This window comes from Eucyclogobius newberryi, unplaced genomic scaffold, assembly GCF_026437365.1.
Source record: "Eucyclogobius newberryi isolate DKJ021-1_F unplaced genomic scaffold, fEucNew1.0.hap1 SCAF_14, whole genome shotgun sequence".
NCBI classification, from domain to species: Eukaryota; Metazoa; Chordata; class Actinopteri; order Gobiiformes; family Gobiidae; genus Eucyclogobius; species Eucyclogobius newberryi.
Window position 1 is genome coordinate 10,625,427 of NW_027315768.1, and position 15,202 is coordinate 10,640,628.

The window sequence follows — 15,202 nt, forward strand, 5'->3', positions numbered from 1 at the left end:
GCAATAACTATCTAATAAGTACTTAGCTAGTGTTACCATCTATTACCCTGCTAGCAGCTCACCAGTGGAACTAGGAATACTATTGGTGAAAATGCTTAATGATTACTTATACATAAATAATGGATCTTGATCTTGAGCAAAAGCTGGTTTACAATATACAGTACTAAGCGTTTCACCATGTTATATTGTATATTACCTTATGTCATGCTTGTTTCATGATACATGTCTGGCGGCACGGTGTCCCCAAATAATGTATTTTTGCTTTATTCACGCTTGTTTCATTAATCATGTTTACGAGCCTATACTACTCTGAACCTCAAAAATTCCTTCGTTTGAATTTCCCAACCATCACCAGACTCATTCTGCAGTCGAATTGTGTTTATTTTGTCATCGTTCATTCACACTGCTGACGGCAGGTGACGCTCTAATACCTCAATACATCTGAAAAACCAATGTCAAGACCAAAAGCCTGTTTACACACCAATTAAATCCACAATAATGTATAATATGACCCCTACAAGAATATCTTATTTGGGGTAAACCATATTATTATTTGATTATTCTAGTCCATGTAAACACCTTCTTGTACAAATTTTCACCATGGAATGTTGATCCTATTTAGTAGCTGTATTTTAGCCTTTGGTCCAGTGTAAGTGTTGTCTGGTGGAGAAGGGAGAAGGGAGATCCACAGGGGGCCCACCCGCTGCCTGTGGACAACTCTGCTCCAGTGAGATACAGCTCCGGAACGAGATGGCTCAGTGTGTGTGAGAGGCCGTGAATCAAACTGCCGTAAAAATGGGGAATTATGGTGCAAGAGTTTAACTGTGGCGTTGTCATTTATTTTCAAATGCTCATAAAGCCTTTAAGAGACACACATGGGTGGAGTTTATTCCATCTGCACTGGGCCTAAGGCTGCACACTGAGCGATCAGCAGCAGTGATAATGATGAAGCATTTTTCATCAACGCACAGACTGGATGAAAGGCTTTAGCTACGTTTAACTGTTTGTAATTTTTCTGGAATGTTCCTATGTGCCCTCTAGGGATGTCAAGATTATTTGGTTAATCGATAATCATGATTATTCAGGTCGCAATATAACAAAATATATATCATCTGGAGCGCTTTAGATGTAAAATGTAGTAATTTCATTTCAATCTATAGTCTGAAAAGGTTAGGATTTCACTGTTTGTTGGTCATTGTGTAAATTATTGTGAATAATCTGTCACTTGTAATGTTTCTTCTCATACAAATCCCAGAAAATGTGATATTGTGACATTGCTAGTCCCTGCAGATCTTTCAATAGCAATACGTTCCCAGTGCCCGGTTTGATCACATTTAAAGGGGCACTTTGTAAGTTTATATGTGAATGCTTTCTATTCTCTATGGGGATGTTATGACTTTGCCTTGAATGTTCCACAAAATGGCTTAAACGTAGCAATCTTTTTGTCAATAAAAATGCCATTATTAAATGAAAGATAATATAATGCAGAATATTCAGGGCAAAGCAATAATATTGCATGCAATGCAATGCAATGTAATGCAATGCATGCAAACTTAACCTTAAAGGTTGAATGGACAATTTTTTTGACATAAATCTGAGTCTTATTTCCTCGTGGCGTGGACTGCCGATTAGTCCTGCCATGTATCAATCATAAAACGCACCTACCGCTCACCTGCAGCCGCGTGCGGCTCGTCCCACATTTCCGCGTGTAAGCGCATTGATCTATCATAATATAGTTCCCTCAGTGTACGGGGCAAAATGAAGACGGAGAAAGACAGTTCGAGCTGACGCAGAAGAAGACTGAAATCTACGGGAGACGAGCGATGTGATGCGCTCCGTCGCGCTAATAAACAAACGCACGTGTGTGTTGTATCAGTCCGCACGGGGGAGTGCGCATGCGCACTTCCGCCTGCATTCTCAAATCGCCGAAAAATCGTCCATTGCGCCTTTAAAGCTGGGGTACCTGATTTTCAAACTGTGAAAAGAATAATCCATCCGACTATTCTCTAGCTTTCATAAATCCTTTGTGTTCACATGAATTATTTTCAAAGAAACATGTTTTTATTAGCGTCAGATAATGCACAGTAGTCTCATTTTTCACAAAGTGCTGCTTTTACAAGCTACAGTACTTGGGTGAAAACAGAATATTCTGACCTGTTCCAAGTCTGCGCCTTCAGTCCTGTGTATCCTCCCGTGGCCACATTCCCCAAGGTTCTGCGAACCAGAGGACCCGCCTACGCAGCTCTCCTCTCCACCGCGCACACATGGCAGGCGCTAACCCGCAGCCTCTGAACACCATCATCTCATCTACATGTGCTTCCTCCACAGACCTCAACACCAACTTCTACTTCATAGCCAACGGGACCCATGTGCTCTCCTTCTCAATCGTGACGCCTCCACTCTCTTCTCCCCTGGCCATGTGCGGCCTCAGCTAACGCCACAGTTCCCACCAAGGCAGCAGCCCCCTGTGCGCTCCTCGTAGGTCCATGCAGGCCAGACTCCAGGTGCAGTGGGCTCTGAAAACAGAAGGCATCTCTTTCATCCCTTCATCCCTCTACACCTACTGCTACAACCACTACAGCTGAAATCCAAGTTACCTAACATAACCTATACGAGTTAATGTGAAGCCTTTGCTTTTAGCACACACAACATAGAACAGGCTCCAAACCATAGAGCCTTCTCAGCCTATCAGTCTCTCCTTCGACCCTCTTCTTGGACCTCCTTCCGTCCCCCATTTCAATCTCCTTTCGACTCTTCATTCATCCCTCCCTCATTCATCGCTCATCCCACTCAACCCCATCCACTCGACCTGATCATTCATCTCTCATCCCTTTTCCACATCCTCACCAGGGTTCGGCATCGGGATGCTGTCTCTCCTCAGAGCCATCGCCGGGCACCAAGATGCTGTCTCTCTTCAGAGCTGTCGCCAGGCCCCGGGATGCCCTCTCAATCATCTCACATTCCCTCTTTTGACTGGTTTCCGTCCTCAATTCTTTCTCTCTTACTGGTCTTCGCAGCCAGTGTTCTACCTCTATCCACCCTTCCGTCATCGTTTTCAGAGGCGCAGACATACATCTCATCTTTAATCAGAGAGTATCACTATAAGACGATAATCTCAATAATTCTTTCCCCAGGTGCCAATTCAATAGCTCCGGCGATTGTGTTTCCTGTTCTTTTCTCAGAGGAGACATCTCTCCGTCTGCACTTCTATCCATCGTACATCAATTGATGCATCAAAGACCGCTCAGCGCACTCCAGCTCTTTCCAACTCCTTTCAGCTGGCATATGCGCTAGAGACTGCTCTAGTTAAGTAAGTAACTATTAAGCATCTTGAAAGTACACAGTAATATCAACCATCCTCTCGGCAAAAGCGAGACTGGACCACTTCCGACTCCCACAAAATCCCAGAACACCAAAAAAGGTTGTTGGAATTTCTTTCTGCTGACCTACAACACATGAAGGAAAAGGTGGGGAAAAAAAAACCTTAGGAACCTTAAGTAGGAAGAGTTGACAATGCAGAAGACAAGATCCAGCAACTCGAAGTGGTGATGAAATTTACAGGTTCCAAGAGAAAACAGAAGAAGACGTGAGGATGGCGGTGATCGATATGTGATAACATTGCTCCTGGCTACAAAGAGACGATTGTGGAAGTCATTGCCTCAGTTCACAGACTTGGGAAAGAAAGCTCGACCAAGGCTTATGCCAGAGATATTATTATCCAGTTCTCAATGCGACTTTACCGTGATGGCATTTGGAAACTATCAACAAACTCTGACTACTTGAAGGAATGGAACCTGCGCTTCAAGGAGGACCTGACGCCGGAGGACCTGACGCGATGCTGGAGGACCTGACACCGGAGGACCTGACGCCGGAGGACCTGACGCCGGAGGACCTGACGCCGTAACGCTGGAGGACCTGACGCCGTAACGCTGGAGGACCTGACGCCGGAGGACCTGACGCCGGAGGACCTGACGCCCTAACGCTGGAGGACCTGACGCCGGAGGACCTGACGCCCTAACGCTGGAGGACCTGACGCCGGAGGACCTGACGCCGGAGGACCTGACGCCGGAGGACCTGACGCCGGAGGACCTGACGCCGGAGGACTTGACGCCCTAACGCCGGAGGACCTGACGCCGGAGGACCTGACGCCGGAGGACCTGACGCCGGAGGACCTGACGCCGGAGGACTTAACGCCCTAACGCTGGAGGACCTGACGCCGGAGGACCTGACGCCGGAGGACCTGACGTCCTAACGCTGGAGGACCTGACGCTGGAGGACCTGACGCCGGAGGACCTGACGCTGGAGGACCTGACGCCGGAGGACCTAACGCCGGAGGACCTGACGCCCTAACGCTGGAGGACCTGACGCCGGAGGACCTGACGCTGGAGGACCTGACGCCGGAGGACTTAACGCCCTAACGCTGGAGGACCTGACGCCGGAGGACCTGACGCCGGAGGACCTGACGTCCTAACGCTGGAGGACCTGACGCTGGAGGACCTGACGCCGGAGGACCTGACGCTGGAGGACCTGACGCCGGAGGACCTGACGCCGGAGGACCTGACGCCCTAACGCTGGAGGACCTGACGCCGGAGGACCTGACGCCGGAGGACCTGACGCTGGAGGACCTGACGCCGGAGGACATGACGCCGGAGGACCTGACGCCCTAACGCTGGAGGACCTGACGCCGGAGGACCTGACGCTGGAGGACCTGACGCTGGAGGACCTGACGCTGGAGGACCTGACGCCGGAGGACATGACGCCGGAGGACCTGACGCCCTAACGCTGGAGGACCTGACGCCGGAGGACCTGACGCTGGAGGACCTGACGCTGGAGGACCTGACGCTGGAGGACATGACGCCGGAGGACCTGACGCCCTAACGCTGGAGGACCTGACGCCGGAGGACCTGACGCCGGAGGACCTGACGCTGGAGGACCTGACGCTGGAGGACATGACGCCGGAGGACCTGACGCCGGAGGACCTGACGCCGGAGGACCTGACGCCGGAGGACCTGACGCCGGAGGACCTGACGCCGGAGGACCTGACGCCGGAGGACCGAGAAAAGCACAATCGGCTGTGGTTTCTCATCGAAAAAGCCCCTGGGAGTAGAAGAAGATGGCTTATTTCGTTGGAGGAAGAGCCTACATTGACAACAAAGAAATCCATTAGGTGTCATGATGCTGATGATCTTCGATGTTATATGGCTACTTCTGAAGTCACTGAAGTACGATTCTGTTCTGTTCTTTTGTTTTTTCACTGTTAAACTTATTTCACTTAACGCTCAAGGCTTGAGAGACATCACAAAACATAAAGCACTTTTTCTTTACAGAAAAAACTTTGATGCAGACAGTTTGGTCCAGAAATCCCACTCAACTGAAATCACAATGGGGAGAGGACATGTGGATGTCTCACAGAAACAACCACTCAGCAGGAACTCTCCCTTTAAAGTCATTTTTACTAAGGCGGACTCTAATGGACATTTCATTCTTCAGGTATTATTTTGTAGTAACCAGTTATTTCTTTTGGGCAATGTGTATGTTACAATACAAATGTAAGGGAAAACACAATTCTATTTCAAGACTTAAATACTGAAATAGAAAGGATTACAGAAAGATTTGTAGATCTTAATATATCATAATGATGTAGACCGGTATCCAAGCATAAAAAACATGAACCTGTATCTTACAGAATTCATGCACGAGAGGTGACTAATTGATATTTGGAGGGAAAATAATCCACTAAATAGAGAATATACCTGGAGAAACAAAAGTGGTACAGTACATTCAGAATAGACTTCTGGCTTGACTCTGAATCTCAAATTGACACTGTAAATCTGAGATTATTCCGACACCTCTGATAGATCACAAAGCAATTTTAGTCACTTTAAATGTCAACAAGTAATGAATCTGGAAGGTATACCTTATAGCAGTGGCGGGTCATGGGTCTGGGGCTTGGTCCTTCAATGAGGTCATACACAGTCCCACCCGAATAAATCACCTCTTATTACCATCATATTACCATCATTATGATGCCATGGCTCTAGACGTTTAAACAGGCGTTGCTTTACCTTGTCCGCGCTCGTTCTTCACGCGTTCTGTGTGCCGTTCTCCGTGACCTGCCGTTGTCCGCTCGTTCTCTGCGCGTTTTCCACGCGTGGTCCGTGCCGCGCCGCACGTTGTCTGTGCCGTCCGTGCCACACGCGCGTGTTGTCAACGCGTTTTCAACGCGCCGCCTGTAACAGGCTTTGCAGCATCGGCGTAGGACGACCTCTTCCTCGACCAATCGAAATATTGTCCTCCTTCCGCCCGTTGTGGGTTGAAATAACAGTTTAGTAATACACAAATTAATGTGTCTGTCACATCCAGTTTCCTCATTCTGAGTTTCTGAGGTTCTGCATAGCCCCGCCCATAGGACCTGCCTCTCAACATTGGTGATCCAATCAAAAGACGTGCTCGTGATGCACCTGCTAGATGGCTCCTGAGCAACAGCAGCAGACGTACAAGAGCCAACTCTGAAGCTGATTGGTTGACACATAATTTTCATTTCCATTCACTTTTAGCTACAAGCACCAGCTCTGTTGAGTCTGAAGGCCTCGGCAGATTTCAGATCCCTGGACACACATGATGGCTGAATATGATTGGATAAAAGATCTAACATAAAGACCAGCCCTCCAAATCTCAACCTGGGGCAGAAGCAGTGCAACAAGAGGAAAGACAGAAATGGATATATTATTGACAAACATTAGACTTATCCTTGACATTCATAGTTTAATTCTATTTTTAGATCTCCAAAAAGCCTTTGATTCAGTAGAGCATATGTTAATGTTCAAAACTCTTGACATATTTGATTTTGGTGAGCGTTGTAAAATATCCATTCGTACCTTATATGCTTTTGAAAATAGTTTGATAAAACACATGGATTCACTATTGAACATGTCATACACCAAGGATGCCCAATTTCTGCCTTATTCTTATTACCTATGCAAATTTTAGCCAATTATATTAATATAAGTACCGTCATTCAAAGGAATCACCATAGCAGGAAGAGAAATACGCTTGAGCAAACGTGCTGATGATACCAAGCTCTTTTTAAGCGATGCCTCTCAGATAGATCATGCTTTAAACTGTTCAGCTTCAGGACTCAAACTAAACCTTTCCAAATGTGAACTGCTCCCTATCAAATCGTGTAGTACCTTAGAAATATCAGCAATTCTTGTGAAACAAAAAGTAAAATACCTGGGTGTTACCATCAAAAGAGATGAAGACAAAGTTAAAACTTAAATTTGTTCTGTATTCTTTGAACAAGTGGATTAAATGTGTGGATTCAAAGAGATCAATATCAGGTAGAATCTTACTGTCCACAGATGAAGGACTTTCTAGCCTTGTTTATATAGCTCTGCCCTTGATGTTTCTAATAACATAAATGAACGTAGCAAAGTGGAAAAAATCTTAGTTGACTTCATATGGAAAAAAAAGCACATCTCATTAAACAAAAAGTAATGATTAATTAATTAAGCGCCGGTGGATTTAATGTACTACATTTTCAGACCTTGCACTCTTCTTTCAAAATTAAATGGATAAAAATATATTTAGTTCCAAATTCTTTATGGCACTTTATTTCAACGCATGTATTTGAAACATTATCAGGTTTACACTTTATTTTAAGATGTAATTATACCATTGAAAGGCTTCCAATTCAACTTTCTAACTTTCACAAGCAATTACTGTTATATTGGTCTTTAGTTCATAAACAAAACTTTTCCCCTCACATATATCATATATGGAATAACAAGGATATATGTTTAAAATGCAAAACTCTATTTTTAAAAAAGTGGGTTGACAATGGTATTATTCACGTACACCAACTATTCAACAAAAATGGCATATCCTGTTCCTACAGGATATGCCATACATACATTTTCCCATTAACACCAAAAGAGTTTTGAAATTGTCCTTCTGGTGTGAAAATGATAAAGTCTCCTATGTACAAACTCCTAATGCTGTTTCAACTCTAGAGTTGTTTATTGGTAACTCTGATCCTTTTTTCAGTTACAAGACCAATAACAAAGGTTTCAGAAAATGTATTACTAGACAGTCCACGAGTAAACCGGCATCTATTTTTGTCTGGAAGAATTCTTTTCATGACTTTGATTGGAACCGTGTTTGGCAGAGTAAATTCTTTGTAACCAATAAGATTCGGAGGTATGTCTAAAAATGTTGTATAGATGTTACGCTGTAAACAGTATTATTTTCAAAGTTCGATATATTTTGGGACTGCTCTTACACTAAATATTTTGGAAGGACATCTTTGTTTGTGAATAGAAAGCTTGATATGAACCTACAACTTGATACAATGCATGTTCTCTTTTTTTCTTTTTTTGAAGAAAACATTGCTGTATATGTGTTAAAACTGATCCTTATTATGTAAAATTACCATATTCATTCATTGTTAAAAATTCTCAAACCAGAAATTGAAATGTATAATTTTTGAATCCCTTTTGTCCTCTTATGTAAATTCCCCAAATTAGTGCACTGACCTCAAAGCTGTGAGGACCAAAACTCTTTGTATTGAATTTGAACTGTAAACTGAAGAATATTTATTTGCTATGTATATTTTGAAACTGCACCAGTTTTAAGCCTCTTGCAATGTTATTCTTAATATCATTGTACATAAAAAAAATAAACCGGGACGCTTGGTTTATGTAAAGAGCTGTGCAAGACGAACCCGTGAACGAACAAAAGTGGATGGTCTCATTCTGTAACTGACAGATTAGAGAAAACAAACCCAGCCCCATTGTGCATCCAGGGCAAGTGTCGGACAAGCTTTTTTACATCGAAGAAAATGCTGTTTACTGGACTATTTCACCAAATTGGATTACTTTAGGAAAAAACACAGGTGGATATTGTTTTTCTGTGGATTATTTCGGACAGAATGAGCACAGCTACTGATGGATTGAACCCCTTTGAGTCAGAAATACAGGTAAGAAATGTGTCATGCAAAGTTGTTTTTTATCACAAACTATTGTTAATTGCGTATTGTGGCATATTATTCAATGTAAATCAATTACATTAGTTTTGTTGATCAAATCATCTTTAACAGGATGAATAGCTTGCTGGTATTGACAATGAACATAAGAGCGATGATAAAGATTCTTCTCATGTCATTGTCCATGGCTGTCGCTCTCTGGCCTTTTCACAATAAGACTCTTTCAGCCACAATATGGACAATAGTTTATTTTGTTGATGAAGTGTTAGCTGCTGTTAAGTTTGGGCTTTGGACAGATCCAGGATAAAGTCACAAGTACACGACACATTCTGCACACGTGGTTCATGATAAGGTCAGAAACAGCTACAGTGGAGCTCTTATAGTGTGTCAACAAAAGGTGAAAAATGACTCTAAAATCCTCTTTGGACATTCCTTCTGCAGCAGTTTGTTATTGTGTCCGTGTGACTTTAACTTTTTTGATAAAACGAGAAAATATTATGTTTTTGCGTCACTTTTGCGTTAAAAGGAGAGCATTTTCTCCTTTTAACGACTTTATTTTCTTCTTTTAACCTGAACATATGTCGCTCATCTATATAAAAACCATAAGCGCTTTTCATTTTGCTTGTGTTTAGTGAAACATATACAGAGCGTGGACTGTGTTGGTGCCGCATCTAAAAATCAGTCACAATTCCTCTGGTTCACAATCTTTTGGGTTTCTTCTTTGATAACCCTATTTCCTCTGCCGGTCGGTTGCATGTCTGAAAAGAAACTGATTTGCCCCTGGGGATGAATAAAATGAGTCCTGATTCTGAAACTCTCAAATTGTGCATGTTTAAAGCTGAAGGTTGTCACACAGGACACAAATGATGCAAAATTAAAAAAAAAAATTGAGCCTTTAACCATGTCATAACATGTTTTCCTCATCAAAAGCATACCTAGAGTTTTATTTAGCTTCATTCATCCTGTTTTGTAAGTACTCTCCCTCAGGCTCAGGAAACACTCTGCCATCAAATCGAGTCAATTACAACCGTGTGCTTTTATTAGCATGTCAAAGGCAAACTAGTTTTTGTTTAAACGCCTAACTGATAGAAAGTCAAGAGCACATACAATTATTTTATTATTAAATGATTATACTGACTCCAGGCATTAGTTATTGCAGAGAAATTTTTATTTTTAACTTGTTGTTGCAAAGATTCAATTGGTAAGAAGAGCTTAAAAAGACCAAGTCACTGAGGTCGAGCGCTTTGTTCTCCCGAAATCAAAACGTGATTTCCACCACAACACTTCTGATCGGATTCATACGCCCTACAAAATGTGTGCCCGGGAGTCTGAACAGAGCATGAACATGTTGATTTAAAACAACACTGGAACAAATGTCTCAGGGTCAAATCTGGAAAAGCTTATTTATTTTCGAGCTGATAGGATTTCAAGGGTCTCGTGCCTTTCTGCATTACGTGACTATATATTTTTCCACTTTGCGCCGACTGCTGAACCTCAGTCGCACATAAAAAGTCCAGACAGCACCTGTAAGTCAAGAGCCTCTGATAATCATCTGTGGTGCAGCAAAGTGGTGGGAAATATCTTTGGAAAGTTGTGCAGGAACATGGACCTGTAGATTTGGCACTGATAAACGTCTTGACAAGTGACACAATTAGCTGAACGTGTGAGCGTGGGTAGTAATTTGTTACATATGCTCAGTTACATTTACACAAGCAGCCTTTTTATTTATTTTAACCATATATTGAAGTAAAATCACTCTGATGAAGCCCAGAAGTGGCTGTACTTGAAACTTGTTTGTGTACTTTCCAATAGATACATGTTGTTTGCAGAATTGGGCGCCTTTCCACCATCAACTTGCCTTCCTGAGCGCAATAAATATAGCTAATATTTATGTGTATTTCAGAGGGTAGGGTTAGGGTTGACACTGTTTTCGAAATGGTTTTGAATTGTGTTTTAACTGTCACCCTCAATCTGAAGGTGTCTGGGAGAACAATAGGGTAGAACAACCTGTGACTTAGCAGGTAAACAACTGTAAGGCAGAGAGGCTTCTAGAGAACAATAGGGCGATTTGAAAACTGGTGCTCAGGCCTTGTCAGCTGTGGGCATTTCATTTCAAATTGGTTTCTGTAACTTTATAAACTGATGAGTTAATAAAACAATTTTAAGCTTACATTGTTGGTTTTGTTTTTTGATTGCTGCCCCCACGGTGCTGTGAGTTCGATTCCAGTCCTCGACCATTTGCCGAATGTCTATACCCCATCTCCCTGTTTCTTCCTACATCTGGCCTGTCATACAAAGACTTCAGGCTGTATTGAAAAAAAAATTGGACCAAGAACAACTGCGTGCTTGCTAGACTCCGTTGTGCTTCTTAATACTTTTCTAAACGTCAACTGGAAAAATGAGCGGGAAATGTAGTTCCTGTTGGGCTCAATATTCTTCCAAAAAATGCATTAAAGGGCCTCTTACTTAGTTGCTATATTCATTTGGGATAGATCATTTCGTCAGATTCCCTAACGAATTTTCAACTGTCCACAATCATCCTAGATTGAGACTTCTTATTAGCCATCTGCAGTTGATTATCAGTGTGATTACATTACTTAAAACTCTCATTACTCATTTGGTTGAACCATCTCATTGTCATATGGCTCTGTGATCCTCCCTAATTCTGTGGAATGAAAATGACCCATTTCTGTCCAGTTAAATTGGAATCCATGAATAATATATTTGACCCTGAAACACCCATCTTTAAATTCCATTCCATAAATACATCTTGATCAGAACTCAGGTTTTTTAAAGTCCAGCATTTTTAAACATTGCTTTTAAAAGAGCAATTCACAATTCATTAAATTGATTTTGAATCCAACATTCCCCTCGTGTTGGTAGCGTGATCCTGGGTGTGCTGCTTGAAGGACAGATCAAGTACAATAGTTAAGCTTAACACGTTCCTCCTGAACAAAGCTCTAAATCAGGACTAAACTGGCATGAAGTCAACCGGACCCTTAACCAGATCTGACGCAGGACTAAACAATGCCTTAAGCCGGACAAAAAGAAAGAATATCCGACAACTCATAACCTGTGTTTTCCTCTTTCTGTAAACCCTGAGTCATCCAGGTGGGGTCCATAGCTAAAGAAGGTTGAATTTTGTCAACTGGAAAAAACGTTTTGGACTGAATATGTTTCACTACTCATCCAAGTAGCTTCTTCAGTCTGACACAAACTGTAGCAGTGATTTCCAACTTTTTTGTTCTTGTGTACCTCCAAAGCTTTGTCCGAGTATCCCCTAACTCAGGTACTAGACAAATACATCTGTTTACTATTGTAATATTATCAATTCAAGCTTGAAATACAGCATTTGAGTCCAAGTCGGTGTAATCCCTCGTTCGTCCTGGAGTGATCATTGTAGAAAGAGCTTCAGTTGTAAAACAGTGTCCAGATGACTACAACTGAGACTTTTTCTACCATTTGAGTAGAATTATTTCAGACAACACCAGCCAAGAAAGTCATGCATCCAATCCTGCTTACGTTACGTGTAATTCTGCTGTCAGTTTGAAGTTATGTACTGACTTCAGAGGCATTGTAAAAAAACATGGATTACTTGGGAACTTAACCTCTGCATACCTGATCTCTAGATTTGGTCTTGATTTACAGCTACTCTTTTATTCGTAGAGCTATAATGGTCAATTGGTATTTTCTTGTGTCACTGATGGAGTACTGATGCAAGGAGTATCTCTTACATGACCATTGAACTTCTCTAAAGTGTATGCAGCGTAGTCTCAAGGTAGTCTCAAGGTAGTTGCACCAGAACTGAAGAAGCTGCTTGGATGAATAGTGAAACATAATCGCTCTAAAACTTTGTCCAGTTGACTTTCACTCATTTTCTCTTGTTATCCATCAGCTATACTCAGTGAAACCAATTTTCCAACTTAATTTATTCTCCTTCAACTGTTTCACTTCTCTGTCATTTTGAAACGCTGCATTATGAATCCCTCTCGATCTCGCCTCAAGTTCCATATTTGCCTAAAATGACTAAGCACAATTACCACACGTACGGATCCTTTCATAATGCCGGATGGAGACACAAAACTCTGCCAGTAGACGCGGTGCACATGGAGTTCTGGTGATGAGCCCTTGTTTGGCGCCGCATTCAAACAGGAAGCAACAATTTGGAGCGACACTTGTTAGCACAGCTGTGAGGCGCCTGATCCAAGCCCCCCGCTACAATAAGAAGTGTGCACAACTCAGGCTTTTTCATACAACAGGAAGTCATTTGCCCCCGATTGGCCTCCTTTGTGACAACTTTGGCACGTATAGTGATGCTGCAGTTTGCTCAGTCACTGAATGGGTTTTGTGTGAGATTTGGGGAAGTGAATAAGATGGGTTAACAATGTGCTAAGTGTGACGATGTGCAGGGTTTTTTGTCATATTATAAGGGGCATTGTATAGTATTATGGCATTTCTAACCACTTTACTTTGGGTTACTAGGGAAACCACACTTATGCGCATCCTCGTCCCGCATACAAAATCAAGACGTCTGGTTTTTGAGACATGTCAACAGAGGAAAGAAACTATACAGTAATCAAATGTAAACAATGTGAACTATTGACGCAGTTTAGAGTAAAACAAGATAGATAGATGCAAAAAATAAGGTATTTGGCAATGCTATTTAAATTAAAAAACAACAACATATGGACAGAACAACAGCTAAAACTAGACGTGCAAACATATAAAGTGTTGTAGAATTAAATTATTTAAAGTAACAGGTAATATGATGTTCATGAGTCCAACAGCAGATGGAAAGAAACTGTTTTTGTGGTGAGAGATTCTGGTGTGAATGGACCGCCTTCTGCCTGAGGGGAGTGGCTCTGCCTGAGGGGAGTAGCCACAGAAAGGCGAGAAGAATCAGCTGCTGCACCCGAGTCCCGGAGACGCACAAGTCCTGGAGACAGACAGGTTCTGGAGATGAACAGGTCCTGAAGACGGACAGGTGCTGCAGACGCACAGAAACAGAACAGGTGCTGCAGACGCACAGAAACGGGACAGGTGCTGCAGACGCACAGAAACAGAACAGGTGCTGCAGACGCACAGAAACAGAACAGGTGCTGCAGACGCACAGAAACAGAACAGGTGCTGCAGACGCACAGAAACGGGACAGGTGCTGCAGACGCACAGAAACGGGACAGGTGCTGCAGACGCACAGAAACAGAACAGGTGCTGCAGACGCACAGAAACAGAACAGGTGCTGCAGACGCACAGAAACAGAACAGGTGCTGCAGACGCACAGAAACAGAACAGGTGCTGCAGACGCACAGAAACAGAACAGGTGCTGCAGACGCACAGAAACAGAACAGGTGCTGCAGACGCACAGAAACGGGACAGGTGCTGCAGACGCACAGAAACAGAACAGGTGCTGCAGACGCACAGAAACGGGACAGGTGCTGCAGACGCACAGAAACGGGACAGGTGCTGCAGACGCACAGAAACAGAACAGGTGCTGCAGACGCACAGAAACAGAACAGGTGCTGCAGACGCACAGAAACAGGACAGGTGCTGCAGACGCACAGAAACGGGACAGGTGCTGCAGACGCACAGAAACAGAACAGGTGCTGCAGACGCACAGAAACGGGACAGGTGCTGCAGACGCACAGAAACAGAGCAGGTGCTGCAGACGCACAGAAACGGGACAGGTGCTGCAGACGCACAGAAACAGAACAGGTGCTGCAGACGCACAGAAACAGAACAGGTGCTGCAGACGCACAGAAACGGTACAGGTGCTGCAGACGCACAGAAACGGTACAGGTGCTGCAGACGCACAGATGGGACAGGTGCTGCAGACACACAGAAACGGTACAGGTGCTGCAGACGCACAGAAACGGGACAGGTGCTGCAGACACACAGAAACGGTACAGGTGCTGCAGACGCACAGATGGGACAGGTGCTGCAGACGCACAGATGGGACAGGTGCTGCAGACGCACAGAAACGGTACAGGTGCTGCAGACCCACAGATGGGACAGGTGCTGCAGACGCACAGATGGGACAGGTGCTGCAGACGCACAGAAACGGGACAGGTGCTGCAGACCCACAGATGGGACAGGTGCTGCAGACGCACAGATGGGACAGGTGCTGCAGACGCACAGAAACGGGACAGGTGCTGCAGACACACAGAAACGGTACAGGTGCTGCAGACCCACAGATGGGACAGGTGCTGCAGACGCACAGAT